This window comes from Galleria mellonella, unplaced genomic scaffold (assembly GCF_026898425.1).
Source record: "Galleria mellonella isolate WM207_F2 unplaced genomic scaffold, CSIRO_AGI_GalMel_v1 utg132, whole genome shotgun sequence".
NCBI classification, from domain to species: Eukaryota; Metazoa; Arthropoda; class Insecta; order Lepidoptera; family Pyralidae; genus Galleria; species Galleria mellonella.
The window spans coordinates 5084139-5102922 of NW_026441989.1; the positions used below are offsets into that span (position 1 = coordinate 5084139).

General features: G+C 31.2%; 1 protein-coding gene across 4 annotated transcripts in view; it reads right to left on the reverse strand.

The window, feature by feature from the left end:
* LOC113518530 (protein grainyhead) overlaps window positions 1–18784 on the reverse strand; it is a 139382-nt gene that overhangs the window by 102284 nt on the left and 18314 nt on the right. The gene's annotated exons all lie outside the window — the stretch shown is intronic.

The following is an 18784-nucleotide window of genomic DNA, read 5'->3' on the forward strand; positions in this document are numbered from 1 at the left end:
AGCAGTACGATGGACAGAGTATACACAGAGTATACTGTTTCGCCCATGACACCCCCATGCGTTGCCATTCCTGAGGACTCAGGTGTTACTCCTCTGTACCCTGTAAATTCACTGCCATATCCCACCCTACCAACCAAAACACAGCCATGCAAACACAACTGCTTCACGGTAGAAACACGAATGGGACAGAGGTGCCCAAGCAAACGATTTTTGTACAAAGTCTGGTAATTAATTATAGCACACACATCGTTGAATACATGAGTTATGCCATTAACCATGTGTTAATGACATAACTAATCAATAGATTGTTGATATGTCAAATTGCACAATGTATTTAAATATTAATATAAAAGAACCTCGTTGTTAAATTAAGCAAAGTTAATCTGCTAATCCATAAGAATTATTATAAAGTAGAATAAGTGTTATCTACTATTCTTATCTTCGCGCATAATATAGGATATTTTATATATGTGTAAGTATATTTGTTATTTATATGTATTTATTTATGTATCTATGTAAATTGTAGTATGTATGTAATCGTATATTAATTAATACTAGTACCACAAGAGAAAATGCTTTTAGCATTAATGAATTAATTAGTCCATCTTATACTTACATACACCTTATACCAAAGAATTAATAAATAAATAAAATACATGTGTTACAAACTCCTTTGTAATTTGCATTTCTACTATTTTATTCTTTTAATTGTTAATTTTACTTACACAATATTGTTGAATTTATAAGTATGATTATTTTATAAAGTATTATTATTATTATTATAAAGTATTTTATTCACCAAAGTAACGATGTTATATGCATTACATATCAAATAATAATAATACCAAAAAAACACATACAAAAGGCTCTAGTACTCTGCGGCTAATAAAAACGGAAAAAGCGGCCCAAATAACTGGGGACTTGCCATTGATATGTAAAGAAGCAACCCTATCACAACACAATACATAGAGTTATTTTATGAGCGCTAATTAAGCTTCTTGTTACGCGAGTCCACTCCAGATCCCGAAACTAATTATTAGTTCGCCGTGAACTTTTTATCTGTCTCCCACGAACAATGGAAACGTGATTGTACTCGCAATCTCACTGCTCATGTTATTACAGTCGGTGTGTTCCGCCCCCCCCCCCCTGGTCTGCCCTTTTCCCAATTCCAATTATCCTAGTACGAACATATTAAAGACTAACCATATTGAACATTGTTTAATTACCAGAAGGATACTTCGTACAAAAATCGTCTACTTGGGTACCTCTGTCTTATTCGTGTTTCTGCTGTGAAGCAGTTGTGTTTACAAGGCTGTGTTTCGGTTTGAAGCACGAGATATAGCAATGAAATTCCAGGTTACAGAATAATAGGCATAATAACTTAATTCTCAAGAATGGCAACACGTGAACAGTATTATGGGCGACGTAGAGTATACTGTATCACCTATACTATTTATGTTCATAGGTGACGGTTATTACTTTTCCATCAGGAGGGCCGTTAGCTTGTATTCTAAGTTGCATAAAAATAATGTACTCGAAAATTGACAGATTGTCAAACTTCGATACGAATGCACTTATACAAAATTATTATGTGACATAATGGTATCTTCGCCTACTGTGACATTGGTTTTCATGCTCGGTGCAATACAGATATAGTGAGGACTTAGCTCAATGATTGGCTGAAGACTGACTGTCCCATATGGAATTACTATTAATTTCCTAGATGCAGCAGTTATATACAAAAATAAATAAAACCCAATTAAAATAACTACCTAAAAGCGTGGGGAAGTATTGTCAATAATGGAGCCCCATTACTAGCAAAATAATCCCAACCAGGTCGACCTCCACGTGATTCCCGGTGGAAACCATCGTGCTGATTTCCAAGTGTTTTTATCACGATGGGGTAACTGACCTGTTTTTTCATGTTTACCTATCATCACTCACTGGTTCTCCGCCAGTGTATACCGATAGCGCACATGGAGTTACTATTCCATCATCACGCAATTTGACACTATAGTAAAACTAAACTTCTATTTTTTTTTTGGCATTAATAATGAAAACTAAATTATTTCATTTATACGATACGACTATTTATATTGTCACGGCGTATTTATGTTGCAGTGACTAATAAAACTGCATTATCAAAAATAACATATCTTTGGATTTTTTAATCATTTTAAAGAAGACGTTATCTTTTTGTTTATTTTTTGTTTGTATGTTTCGCATTCAAGGTTCATAAATTTTCAGTATGTATAAATTCTATTTAAATAATCTTCACATTAAGGTCAAACTTGGCACCATTAAGGTTAACGGCAAAGGTGAAGAGATTTATAGGAATTCCTATATTATTTATTATATATAAAAAAATATCACAGCTCCAGTAATTCTCTTCGCGAGTTTCCCTATGTTCAGTAAAGGATTATAATGAGTTTAAATTATAGTTATATCAGAATTAGATATGTAACCTGTTATTACAGATATTTAGACCATAACCATAATAAAAACCTACACTACTATGGATTATAGATTTTATAATATTATTTTTTTTGCCTGCAAACAAATAATTATGATATTTTATGTAATATTATAATAATAGATATTATAAAGGAGAGGAGTTCAGTGTCTATATCAATATTTCAATATTTTTATTACATCTAGTAGTCTTATTGGTGCCTTTTTAGTATAACAAATAGATACGAAAGTAAACAATTTAAATTAAAAATTAAAAACTTAATTAAAGTGTGAATTAAAAAAATGCTTCTTGCATGATGTTAATACAAGTTCAATAGTTTCAATATATGTAGCATTAACATAAGCTAATATAACATATTTTCTGTAATTCTAAATTTTTGTAATAATAAAAATATTTAATATAATATATTATATTAAATATTTTTATTATATATTAATATATTATAATAATAATAATATTTCGGAACTCGAAGATCGCGTAACATAAACACAAAAAATAGAATTTAATTGACAACCACCTCCTCCTTCTTCAAGCCAGTTAAAAAATAAACTAGGCGTTGTTTTTTGATAAAGAGTTTATTATATAAGAATCATGATCGCCTCGATATAAGGTATACCTAAGAGTTACAATGTTTACGACACACATTATTACTTTTTACGTCAATTGGAAAGGAAAAATTTTACATTGGCGAGTAAATTAAACGTGACGTAATATTGTCATTTTTAACTGGTTTCGAAAACATTACAGAATTCGGCAGCTCAAACGAGATCGATCCGATAACGAGAATGGTGTACGTACGTACAATCGAAGCAAACTACAATACTAGCGTTAAGCGCAGTTCACACAGCTCCGGGTCCGAATAACGTCAGCGCTCGTTAGTTACGGGGGAAATAATTGCTTGCGTACATTTTGCATGAACTTGTTCACATAACTCCGTGTCAAGCGCATCAGCGGGCCCTTAATGTCGGGGATCATTTGACGTTTATATATGCACTTACCGTCAGTGTTATCCGACTTCGAAAAATAGGATTTTCTGTTGTATCTAGTTGTATAATCTATGGTTGTGTGTGTAAAGTAAATACGGAAGGAATAATAAATTAAAGTAACTCTATTCGTGATATATGTATACTAAAGTCCTGAATTACACTAATATATATGAAGTTACATAGGTAGATAGATTGTCCTTAACAAGAAACCCCTAGTGTTGCCGACGTCCATAGACTAAAGTAACCCGTTACCATCAGACGAGCTGTATGCTTGTTAGACACCTTCGTGGTATAAAAAAAAACATTAAGCCTAACCAGCCCATAGCGCAGCAAACCCTGAACCGGAGGTATGTGAATAAAGCTTTAATAAAATACAAACAGCAAATTGCAATAAAACGCGTCTTATCCACGGGTTCAAATAACGACTGTCAATAAAACGTTTATGGTACTGTGTACTGAATGACCATAAATTGTAAAGATTAAGGTCAATAACGCGATGGATATGATAACTGCTAAGAAAACTTTAAGCGGTTTAGTTTAATATTACGCATAGACTTTCAATTTGCTAGTAAATAATCACATGTGAATAAGTAACAGCAATATTTTCATACTGACACGTTATAAGACCGTACACTATGATTTATTGTAATACTTGGTAATAAACAAACATCGATAATAACAGTTTAGATACATCTACCACATGCATTTTCTATCTTATATCGACAGCAATAAAGCTAATGAGCCAATGAATTGTGAGTGTGAGATATACACAATCTTATCATGATAAATAACGTCCTACTGCGGCCAACAATAAATGGGCGGTTACTTTGCAGTGTAGTATGGTAACAAAAAATAACAAGAGTTCGGTATCCGTCTGTTATTCCAGCCTGTATTGTCTATGATGAAGCAGTACTGCGTACTATATTACATACCTACTCTTTAGTTTCTATTTTAAAAATCATGACAATAACAAAACAAAATGCATTACACCTCACCTCTCGAGAGCCGCAATATGTGATTAATGTAGTATAATTTTTCCGTGTTGTTTTACGTACTACTGTAGTATAGGGGGGGAAAGGGATTGTTAGCAATGGAGTTTGATAGCCCCATTGCTAGCAATATGCCTTATTAGGTCGACCTCCACGTGGTTCCCCCTGGAAACCACCGTGAACAATTCTTGTGGAATTCGTCACGATGGGCTAACTGACCTGCTTCATACTCACCTATCATCCTTCACTGGTACCCCGCCGTTGTATACCGATAGCGCGGGTGGGGTTACCATTCCATTATCATCCATTAAAAAAAAACTGTAGAATAGAGAACCGATTTATTAATATACAGTCTAAATCTTTATAAAAAGAGACAAATGTATTTTATAAAGAAAGACAATATTCAGTACTCTTTCAACGTAGTCTTACTAAGATAGTAAGTAAACTGTAATAGATGTCGCTGTTTTAATTTCAGTTTGATATTATTTAAAGATTACGAGAAATTTGTTAAATCCATATGTGCCATCTAATATTTATTTAGGATAAATTATAGATTAATAGAAATTAAAAAATATAATAGTAATATGAATATTAGCCATAAGGATATATAAAATAAGAGTAGTACACTCTAATAATATTTAAAATATATTTACGAATTATATCGAAAGAACGATTTAGATTTCTTTACCAGTATAAATATTGTATTAAATTATTTTGTAAATTTTGTATACCTATTTACATTATTTTTATTAATAATCTTGATGTTATGTATAATACATAATATTAAATAAAAAGTGATTATATTTAACATTTCATATTTCGCAATATGCATTTACAAAGTAAACAAACATAACTTGCAGCGCCATCTATGAATAAAGAAGCGAATTTCATAAAGAGCGGAAGCGTAATAGTGACATCTCGCGATATAATCGTAAATCTTTAATTAGAAATAATACGTCATTATGTGAATCCTTCGTGTTGTATTAAATACAATTGAACTAATTTGGAAAGTATGAATTATACTTAATTTATAATAATTATTTATTCCGATCTTAAATGCATTAACGAGCCGTGAGCAAACTTGGATAATGGAATCTTCGCCAATAAGGTACTGAAATAAATCAGTAGTTACAATAAAGCCTAAAAATAATACGTATAGAGTTTGCAATTGATTGGCAGGAGAAGACAAGCCTGTCGCAGTCGCCGCGCCGCCGTAGTTATATTCCGACCACGTCCACTATTGTTTTAAATAAAATGCGCCGCGTATTTAAAGAAATATCTTAAATGAACCCACTAACATCTCGTTACCTCATGATTATGTGAAAAAAGCCAATAAAAGCTTATCGTAGAACGATTACATAAATTAAAGTACGGTGGACTGGCAGAAATCCCTTTTTAGTGCCATATACACAAGTGTAGGTAGATAGTTAGGTAGCGTAGACCTCCTTATTAATTATCAAAAACCTATCCATTATTTTTCTTCCTTATTTTTAGGTAATATGTAATTAATATATAATGTATACACAACAAAATATTGTACATATAAATAATTGAAAAATCATATCTTTTGATCAAAGTACATTTTTACCATCGGGAGTTCTACTCTTACTTTTGTAATGATCTATTCTACAAAATAAAAATATAAAAAGAGGATGGTTGTTTTTTGGGTCAAAAACACACTGTGAGACGGACAAATTGTCCCTTTATAGGATAAGGCTTCCGTTTTTCCTTTGCAGGTACGAAACCCTAAAAATCAATATTAAATGCGTATATCTATCTTTTTATTATAGATAGTATACTATCATAATTATCATAAACTAAAACCTACTATAAACCTTTTTTACACTGTTTTGCCACTATCTTTCAAATTGATAATTCAATATGAAAGAATAAGACAAAATATTACAATAGCTAAAGTAGATTTTTGAGATGTTTGACGTTTTTATAAAAAAAGGAGGTAGAGCTGTACTCGTATATATCTATACAAACACGTAAATAAACGTTTGTTTAAAAAATATTTTAGATTTGTTGAAGATAAACACATTTCTTACATACAAAAAATACACACATAATACACAGTCCTACACTAACACTATAGATAGTGGACTTGAATTATATATATTATATGATATAATAATTGCAGTCGAATTAAAAAACCTTCTTTTAACTGAACTTACTGGTTGAAATGAACAAAAAACTATAAATAATAATAATAAATATATACGAACAAATCACACAGATTGAGCTAGCCCCAAAGTAAGTTCGAGACTTGTGTTATGGGATACTAACTCAACGATACTATATTTATAATAGATACATATATATAGATAAACATCCAAGACCCAGGCCAATCAGGAAAAGATCGTTTTCCATCATGACTTGGCCGGGGATCGAACCCGGGACCTCCACGTCGCAGGCAGGCGTGTTGACCGCTGCGCCACGGAGGACGACAAAAAAAACTACATAATCTTTATCAAAAAATATATTTATTAAAGAAATTATAGTTACTATCTATGCATATAATAATATAAAATGGATGAAATTTCTTTCTCAAGTGACTTTATACAATTTATACACTACCTAATAAAATGTAGTGAACAACAATAACGTCATATCCATATAAAATATCTAATAAATACTATTTGCAGTCCCATAATATTCGTACATAATCAATACTCCAAAATAAGACATCCATCCACTCGTGTGATTTATTTATGTTAACCGACAATATTCAATGCGTTAATTTATTGATGTCATGACATCGTCAAATATTATTCTCTGTTATTTACTTAAATTAATTATCATAATTTAACTTCGAAAATTTTATTCCAGCAAATAATCTACATAAATCAATGATGTAACCTAGTAACTGTGAATTTTATAATGTTAAGAGCACTACACTCTAATTCCTGCGATGACCTTTGATCATTAGCTTTTTAGTGAGAATATACAATAACAATATTTAAGTTAATCGTTTTATGTACTTCATATCGTAATTATATAGTGTTTCAAAAGTTCTGTCTTGTGGAGTTAAACATTCTGAGTACGCGTGTGTTGCAAAAGTCGCCTATTATACGTAATTATGCGGCCGCATAACCAAGCACTTTGCTGCTCAGGCCCCAATTACACTTAGCGGACCTTTTAATATTGTTCATTATGCTAAGGAAATGACAAGATTTTACTAGAATACATTATCCTTAAAAGTCTAAATTGCCAATAGATAGACGCTATCTAAAGCATTATCTTAGTAACATTGCATCGTATCCTACATTTAATATATTAATATAATTTAATATATAAATATATTAATCTGAATTAGTTCCGGATTAACCGTTATTTTGCTCCGCAAAAAAAAAATATTTAGTTCAATTCTAATAATACTGAATGTAAATATTCGAAATTTTTCTTATTTAAACACGCTTAAAACAATGCGATTTTTTTATACTATGAGAATTTTTAATACTTTTAATTACCTAGTATTTAGTAGCCTAATTATTATAACTGGTTATAATATATATATATATATATATATATATATATATATATATATATATATATATATATAGTGTTAAAGTGGCAATGGGCTGGTCACATAACTCGAAGAACCGACCACCAATGTTGGCGACCCCGTACCGGCAAACGCAGTGTAGGACAACACCTCACTAAATGGAGAGACGAAGTCAAATGCATTGTAGGGAGTCAGTACATGTAGGTGGCTCAAAACCGTTCCATATATCAGTCTATGAGGGACGCCTATGTTCAGCAGTGGACGGATAATGGCTGAGATGATGTTGATATTATACAATGCCATCTAGTCCCAAACTAAGCAGAACTTATACTACACATATACATATTTAAACAAAAAAGAAACAAAATACATAATAATAGAGTAAAAATGCAGCCAACACCGCAAACCACAGAGTACTAAATAAAAGAATTAAACGGCTATAATATGCGACGATGCCATTAAGAGCGCTACGCTAACATACAATTAATAAAAATACAACCTATTTAATGACATACAGTAATTGAGCGTCACAATAATTTAGCTGTATGGTACCCGGCATAGAATAGTCCACGCCTTCCTTTCCCGTGGGTGTCGTAAGAAGCGACTAAAGGAACTTAAAGGTTGAGAAATGGGCTGCAGCATCCCTATTAAAACATCACCAAAGCCTAACAGCGGTTGCCAACTCACCTGCCAAGCATGGCAACTATTGGCAAACCCCCCCCCCAATAGGGGGAGGTCTATATTCAGTAGTGAACAATTAACGGCTGATATATGATGATGATGAACAATTAAGCCTGAATGAGTATGTATTATTACTTATTCAATGTTACATTGATCGGATTTAATGACTAAATTAGTATCATGTTTGTAATACTTACCATATTGTTTTAGTAAAATTTAAGTACTAACACTAAACAATAAGCAACAGTGAAAATTTTAATATAAATAACGTTAAAACTTTTTCTATGGCATTATAGAATATTATGATAAAAATATCAGCCGCCGGGACTCTTAAAAACAATATGTATATGTAAAGATACTTGATCGAGCTCTATCATAATGCAATGCCATCGAACGTTGTGGAGGGTCGTGGGATGCAATTTTGACCGTATCACCGGAGGTCACGTGTATTCGACCTATATATAGGCAGACTACGGTAGACTTACCTCGAATATTCGATATAAGCTTACTATCTCTCGAATTAAATTTGATAATAATTTAAAAACTAAAATTTATATACAAAAAGTTTTTGTGTTATATTCAAAGTCACGTCATCTGAAATCTATTTTTTAATATGGTTTGGAATGATTAACAAGCTAACAGCCTACCTGATGAAACCATTATAGACATCACGAAATACGCCATGATGATTTTAGTACTTAGATCAAGCGTTACCAATTTAGAGGACTTCAGGGTTATGCCAAAATCCTTCATGACAATGTACTTCTAATCGTATAAATATATTCGTAATCTTCACCACCATAGCTATAAAGAATGTTTTTCTTTTACAACACAATGATGTCTAACAACCATAAGGCCAGTCGGATGCAGGCGTGCATAGGCTACAATAACCGTTTACTATTAGACGAGTTATACGTTGTTTGCCACCTTCGCGGTATAAAAAAATATACGGCTGTGACACCAAAGGTACTTTTATAAAGTTTATATTGCTAACCCTGAATAAATCTTATTATGCCCTTTATGAAAAAGCCTATGCCGTAGTCTCTAGGGAAAAGTCGACAGGAAGCTCATAGCAAGAGAGAGATCGCGTGTAATAAATAATCACTGTACACTCGTGTCGTTCTCATGATCTAATGAACACATTAACGGTTAAATATTTTGTACACCGATTCCACGGCAGATAATAATAAAACGAACATTACGAACTGACAAGCCATTATTAATACTTGACATAAGTAAAAAGTGACGTTCCAACGGTTACGTATTAGAATATCTGAACTGTTGTATAGTGATAAATTAGATTTATTAGTTGTATTTGGGTTTTAAAGAGAAACTAGTAGAATATTTGATAGAATTATTTATGCTTAATTTAAAATGAAAATATTGTGTTATATTTGTATAAATAAGTTTAAATAAGTGGGTTGAAGTTTAATCCAAATAATATTTATTGAGCTTTGTGTTAAAAATCTATTACAACGATACCTAATATTTGTAGACCACCAACATGGAAATTAATCATACAGCCCGCCGCAACATCCATAGAGATCAATTTTTCCACTAATCAACTTATTTACATTCTGGTTTAACAGGTAAAATATAACAGTGATATTACCATGACTGTAAAATGTTAAGACATTTTTATACACAAACAAACAAACCCGCGTCTATTGTCTTAGGTATTTTTAACATTCATAGACTATCACGCATGTTAATAATTTCCAACGTCCTTATATTTTAAAATGCATTAAAAAAAAAGTTAATAACGAATAAGCATAGATTAATCATGTAATGTTAGATTTTTAGAATAAATGCCAAACATGATACGCTATATTATATACCATGAAAAATGACAAAGTAAAATCTACTCATATGTCCTTAGCATAAGCATTTGTCTACAATCTTTCTCAGTAACCATAGAGTTTACATATTAATTAACATAATATTGTAAAAAGCAAAAACTAATTAACACAATGTAATACAATAAGCACCTCGTCTTTTATCTGTTTTATATACCTTGGAAAGAATATACCATATATATTAATAGATATGCATGAAATTTCACTATACCAAACTAACCTATAAATACCTAAATAGAAATTTATATATAAATATATTTAACTTTACTATTGAATCTAGATGTACATAACTAATTATTAATAACGTTATAACGACGAATAAAGATGAATATGGCTAACGATACAAATAATGTTGAGATGATAATAATAAATTGGATCATCTGAATTTATATTATACAAAAAAATATATTCAATAATTATTTATTTCATTTTTAACCGCGACATAGTCTCAGTGACTTATAACTGAGATGTGATTGACCGGGACCACGTCTTTCTACACACTACTGTATTTCAACTTTTGTAACAATCTTTAACGTAACTAATAAATAATCTTTTATTATTTTTATATCGTAAACTATCTGCTGCTGAATATACGCTTCCTCTTATTGGGAGAGTTAACTAATATTTGCCACGCTTCGCAGGCGGATTGGCAACCGCAGATAAGCTTTGGTAATGTTTTAAGAAGGATGCTGCTACGCATCCCTCGGCCATTAAGTACCCTTAGCCGCCTTATACGACACCCTCGGTAAAAGAAAGAGGGGCCCATACTACGCCGTGACCATACGGTAACAATGTAAAACATTGTCGCATAATATTAGCAAATGATGATATGATACATACAATACAAATTATATATCATGCAATATCATATATTTATAACTTTTAAATGCAGGCGTTCATAGGCTACGGTAACCGCTTACCATCAGGTGGGCCGTATGCTTGTTTGCCACCTCAGTGGTATAAAAAAACATGAAATAGCGAACATGTATTCAATACTCAGAAATTGATTTCGACTAGTCATTCATTGGGTTCTTCGTGCCAGAAGTGTTTGTTCGTATATAAAGTGGTGCATAAGCACCACTTTATATAGTGCAAAATATATATTTAAAAAAATATTTAAATTCATATAAAAGCGCCGATAATTAAATGCATTACGTACGAGAAACTTGTTCATAGCACTATATGATCATCCGTACCGTAGCGCTGTACAGTACATTGCAATGCGCATTTAATGCAAGAAATGACATCCGAGTCGACCCCACGATTAAATCTGCTAACTACTATTACGCAGCATAGGGATGTAAAAGTTTCCATTGCGGCGGAGATAAGCGTAAATTTCTATTTATATTGCTGTGTACTTAGTACATCAGAATGTTTATTACATTCTCGCACTATTAATAAGAAGTTAACTAGGAAATAAATGTCTACACTGACAACATTTGGTACAAATATTACACAATACTTAGATGTAGTTATTGTTGAATTTATGCCTTGTAAACTTTGTCTGCTAGCTTTTCTGTAATCATAGATACAAACTTATTTTTCTTTGTTTATATTTATTTAGTTTGTACCAACAATAAAATAAAAGATATATAGGTAATCATAATTTTTATCTAAATCATACTCTTATCTATAAAAATAAAAGTTTTAAAAACTTATTATTAAAATCTACAAAAAATATATAAATTTTTCATAATACCAATTTGATCTAAAATAAGTAAGTAAAAAAACATAAACATCAACCTAAAGTCAGTTAATTCTATTCCTATACTCGTATTTTAATGTCATAATTAATTTCATTGTACCTACCCTTTCATAAAATACTTTTTTTTACATTAGACACAAAGTCTATGTACCTTAGAAGTAAGGTTATTATTTATACATATATGTACAAACCTATTAGTAAATTCATTTGTTTATTCATTTGTGAACATTTAAGTCAAAATAGTACCCAATGTAGAAATTCCAGTTCACAAGTTAATAGAGCCGGTTCTATAACCAACATTCTTAAATGCAGATATGGCATTGAAATGCAAGAATGCATCGATACAGAAAAATAAACAAACTTATTAAAATTTAAAAATATAACATAGTCATTAAAAAGTTGAATTTGTTACTAATCAAATATGAAATTGCATAAAAAACGTCATTTACATACGTGATTTTTTAATAGATACGCGTATAAGTATTACAGTAATGTGAGGAACATTGTTTTACAAATCAGATCAATCCACAATATATGATAAATAGTCAAGTTAATCAGGTTTTCAGGCCAAATTAAAAAATAAATTGCCGAAACTAATTTAAGTCCACATTATACTTATTTTTCTAGCATATTCAACAGATTAATAAAATTATTGTAACATTATACCTCATGTACACCTTTATAGAAACAATATACAGTCATCATAAAAACACTCATAGGTTTTTTCGTATCTGATCACTGCCAAATTCATGACTATCATGTCCTTGAATTGCCTAATAATTTAGAATTAAAGATTAATCAAGCGTTCTAATAATGTTGCGATTTACATAATTTAGTATCCGCATGATTAAATTGGTGTAAAATTTTCTTTTAATATCGTCTTCTCATAAATGTTCCGACGTGATACCAGGCAATAAAAATCTATAGTCTCAGTATTCTACGTGGTGAAGATACAAATTGATGTTCCAGTATTTAATGAGCAACATTAGCTTGTGCAAACTGTGGACGTGCTCCAGCCTGCTGCCATCTTTGGCGTTCATTACAACTTTTGCCCAAGTAAGGTGCTAACGGTGAGGAGTTTTCTTCATGATTTACACAATTCATTGGCAGAAATATTTCGACGAACATGTTTCAATTTTTTTTCGTACACTACAATAATCAAGACCAATAAATCGACTAGAAACAACTTAGAGAGATATATTCCTTGTCAACCGCTTTTCTTTACGAGATATCATCTCTTGCATTTGTATTATATAATATATTTGTTATAGGGGACAAAATTTATCCGATGTATGAATCCAAAATAAACAACTTGTATTAAATTCCATTGGAATTCCTTCAACCATTGAAGCTTGATTAAAAACATCCCTAAATCTGAAATCTTTAGAAACGTAAACATTTAGAACATTAGTAACTCCGATTTTTATACTAATAAATAAGTGCAGTATAATATCTCAACATGTACTTACTATTTTGAAAAAAAATGGGCTGAGAACGCCGGTAAAACTTTTACATCAATTTCTTAGTCAGCATTTTGGTTTTTTATGTTCAGTTTTCGAAAACCTTGCACTGTAATGCAATTTTGCAGACATATTTCATAAGTTATTGGAGAAGAATACATATTTTTTGATGTCATGACCCAGATTCTTAGTATTCCAACCGAGAAATATATTTAACAGTTTCATATAAAATAAATTTCATAACGTTAAAACTTAGATTGAGTATATTACGATACCGTTATACGGTTTAATACCGTATGTATAAAGTCAGACCAAATTAAGATATATTTTGTTTTAGCCACTTGCCTACGAAACAAGTAGCTTTGAGACAAGTAACACACATTTAACTATATTTATTCAAATATTGCCCAAGTATGTGTCACTTTTTCTATTGATATTATTAATAAGCCAAAAAAAAAAACGGAAACAATTTTACAATTGGCAGTTTTTTTTCAAATCGTTAATCTAAACGTGACTAATTTAATAACAAATAAAGTCAATAATTTAATATAACTAAATGACAGCAAATATTAATTATCCTAAAGAATGATCAAATTCAATCTATGAAATCATGTTTATTTATACATATAATGATTATTATGAAAAAGTATTTAAATTTCAAGAATTCTATTTAATCACAAATTTATATAATTTTTAACGCAAATATGTCATCCCAATTATGCAGATAACATTATTCAAAATATTCTCTCAGAATATAACAATATTTGCTGTTTGGTTCCGATGCAGTATGGGCTACCACTTACTTTTCCGTGGGGGTCGAGGCGACTAAATGGTCGAACTTAATGGTCAAACGCGGGTAGCAGAGTCCCTCTTAAAACATCGCCAAAAGCCTACCTGCAGTTGTCAACCCGGCTACCGAATATGGCAGCTACTGGCAAAACCCCTTCTTATGGCAAAGACCTAGTTTCAGCAGCGGACAGTTAATGACTGATGTGATGATAATAATATTTATTTAAATACTGGCTTTTACCCGTAACTTCGCCCAAGATCTTCTTCATCTCATATAGCACAAGTACATCAAATTTCATAGTAATTGATTAAGCTGTTAAAACGCTATAAGGTAACAAACAAACGGACTCTCACATTTATAAATATTAGTAAGAATAATTATTGCTAAGGATTAGTAGCAAAGTCAAATATGATAAAAAAGTTCATGATTGCTTTTATTCTTTATCCGTACAATAAATACTATATATTATTCTTATTTTCATGTATGTGTAATCTTATATATGTGTAAGTATATTTTTTTATTCGTTAATATATGAAAAATTTTAGTATATGTGTATATCAATAATTACTAGCACCGCATTCGAGTATTCTGACTCTTCCCTAAGGTTGACTAGGAAGCAATGCTTTTAGCATTAGGTCCGCCACATACACATATGTACTAATGAATAAATAAATAAATATGCAGTTATAATGGACTGAAACCGATAACCAATACAAAAAAAGGTTCTGGAATGGCGACCTCATATACATACATATAAAGTCAAACATTTTAAAACTATACATAATCTATAGTTACTAAAACTAGATAACATGCTTCAAGACATTAAAAGTAAAACAAACATTTGAACAAATATTATTTACCAACCTATTAATTTAAATTCATGCTTGTCTAGTAAATGATTTTCCTTACTGCGTTTGCATTGTTTCGCTTAGGAAATATGTCACAGACTATAGCTTCGTAAGCAAATAATAATGTAATATCAAAGAAAAAACTAAAAATTGTCGTATAAATTGGGAAATAAAAAAAAATTAACACAAGCATAACATATTCATGCTACGTTCACTGGTATTATAAACAACCGTGTTTTACCCTCGTCTTTATACGACGTTGTTTGCAATTTACAAAAGTAATAATCATATAGATACTAATTAAGTATAAATAAATCGAATAAGCTGCATATTTGAAAGGCTGCCGACTGTTCGTACGCACTGAGAGTAGGGTTGTCATCCATACTCAAATGCGACCTTGTTTTATTTACGGTATCCGAATAAATACGTATGAAGTTCGAACTCGGTTTAAACTTTTCCGGGTATGTGAATGTAATTAATAACCGCATTTACTCGTAATGCACAATAAACATAGCACTTTTTACCACAACGTTTAAGGACTTATATTTCTTATAAGTAGGTATTTCTTGGCGTGCGTATTTTAATTATATCTTTAGAAAATAAAACGATACTTAAATATTTGCTCTTAAATTACTTAGTTAATTATATACCTGGCAACCCTATTATGAGACTCCAATGGAGAAAGTCCGCGACGCCCTGTAGCGGTATTTCTCATTCCTTGGGGCCTTTTCTCCTCTATTAGCCATATAAATTTGTCAGCTAGCGATTTGAGAATAGATTGTGACTGCGCTGTCGTCCTGTTTTATCCGACACCCAACTGCATACTATTTTCATTTCTTTATTGATTAAATTTATATAGGTATATAAATGGTAAGTCTTATAGTAGTGAAGTCATTGTGAAATAATATGTAGTAGTATTATGTTTACTGCCGTTAAATTCCTAAATTTTTTGTTACTACGTATTTTGTAAGGAATAAGAATCTATTAATGCCTTAGTTTATAAATTTAAACTACAAGTATTTTCCTTATTCTTATACTATTTCTATATTAATGTACATATCGTTTTCCTGCAATAATAAATAATATTTTTAAACAAATATCAAAATACGATTTAAAATTCGTCTGGTTTATTAAATTAATTTATACTTAAACAAACTTGTATAATTATATTACTTTAAAAAAACAACTGAGTTTCTTCTCCGTTCTTTTAAGCTGAAATTATATTCCGAATGGACGGTAGAATAAAAAAAAAATTTTGTGATGTAACTACAAATTTACGGTATCCGGATTTTTTTCTTTACTTGTACGATACGACATAGCTTCTTGCCAAGTTTCATATTTCTAAGTTAATGGGAAGTACCTACCCTACCCTAGGTTTTGATTCCCTAGAAAATGTGAAAATGTACGAATACACTATAAACAGCCGTATCTTTTAAATGCGTTAATTTAGAATTTTGATTTTTTACAACGTCAAAGGATTGCAGAGTTGAGTATTTGATATTAACTTCAGCTTAATAGCTTCACGTGTTCCTGAAAAAAAAACAACGTCTTGACGCACGAGCAAATATACGAACAACAAAGTGTTCCTATAAGGATCCCGTATTTCCATTTTAGGTACGATAAATATAAAAATGATTAAACAGAAATACTTAAATTTAAATTTAACTAAAAATTATTTTTTTTACTTTCTTTTTTAATTACAATCAATAAAGTTTAGTATCGTTTTAGTCCCATATTAATTTAGTGATGGTCGAAGTATTTTTCTTTATGGAGCACAATTCTATTTTTTTTTTGCAATATAAAATCTTTTTATAGTCACAGAATTCCAGCATTCTTAAATTTAAATATTTTCAATTTAATGTATATACGAAACATCTCGTCGTTCATCGGTGTGTTTTGTCACGACTGAAGCAGCTATTTTTTGCGGAGCAAAATGTACTTGTTATGCATCTTAATGAGATTTTGCATGCATCTTAATAAGTTTTGAAATCCAACCGCTAATAAAATGTAACTAGCCGTTTCCCACGAATCCATTCATGGTACCAATCTACATGCCAAATTTAAACTTTAGACTAAATGAATCTGAGAGTTTGTCACAGGTTTCACTTTGACTTCTATACAATCGAAAAGATACTTCAACAAAAAATTGTACTAACGTAAAATAAATGAATGTATATCCTATACTAGCTATATCCCGCGGCTTTTCAGACTTTTAGACAGTATATAAAGTATCCTATGTACTATGTTAGGACATATCGTCCTAGTATACCAAATTTTATTAAACTCCGTTCAGTAGTTTTTGCATAAAAGAGTAACAAATATCTAACCATCATTATAAATTTTGTATTTGTAATATTAATAATCGGATAACTCCTTTTTTGTATTTATGACACGAGAATTTGTAATTACCTGTATAACAAAATTAAACATTCGCTTCGACTCTATTACGCAGTCGCACTGTGTCGCACGTACACACCATTCATGCCAAGAAACAACACGTGGTTCCTCAATGTGTTATGTATTCTATATGAATGAGTCTCCATCATTACGACTGCTGTTTGACAAGAAAACAATCATTTTATAAAGTCATATAAAATCTGTTGTAAAATATCTTAAACGCAATGCACATTAATAATCCATTAATTAAACATTAATAATCTACTAGTTACGTTTGTTTGTTACCAACATCAACCACAAATTGGATGGTAAGTGTATATACAAAACAATATCCGTGAGAAGATCTACGATAAATTCTCGTAGTGGCATCGTAAAAAATCATCAAACTGCTATTAAAGACCGTGTTTATTGTAAACTAAACAAAACAACATCAGGATAAACAATACACATATCGTTTGTTACAGGCACGGTTGAACTATGGAAAGCTTGGTATGGTGCGCAAGCGCATCAACACAAGAGTGTGACCTCTGCGAGGCGCGCGCGGCAAGGTCACGAACGCGCGTGCGCGTTAGTCGTGACCTGCCCGTACGCCCTATCTAATATTGTGGAACATAACATTCACACCAATAGCAAATACCCTAGAGTTCATTATCAATTGTACGCAAACATCAGCACACCGTCTTACTGTACCTATCTAAAACAGCCGGCGCGGTATTCAAGCCAGACGCTGCTAGAGCATATCTACGTGATTCGATTCTAGGCGAATATTTTTCACACACACACATACAGAATTATACATTTTTAAAACTAATTCTAACTATATACCACTAAGGCATTATAAAAAGTGTAATTGATACTAATATCTCTCCAATATTAAGTACATTACTATTTTTGGAATTATGGCACACCACACAAAAGTTGTGCAAGTCAATTACTTGCATAATTGAAGTATTTATTCTTAGAAAAAAAAAATGAATCAGCTTCACCAGCAACGAGCGACGAATAGCAACATGCTGAGATCATAGACAGTTTAGTTTGTGTGCAACATTTAATAACTACGCCACAAGCGCCTACAAATAAGTAACATCGGA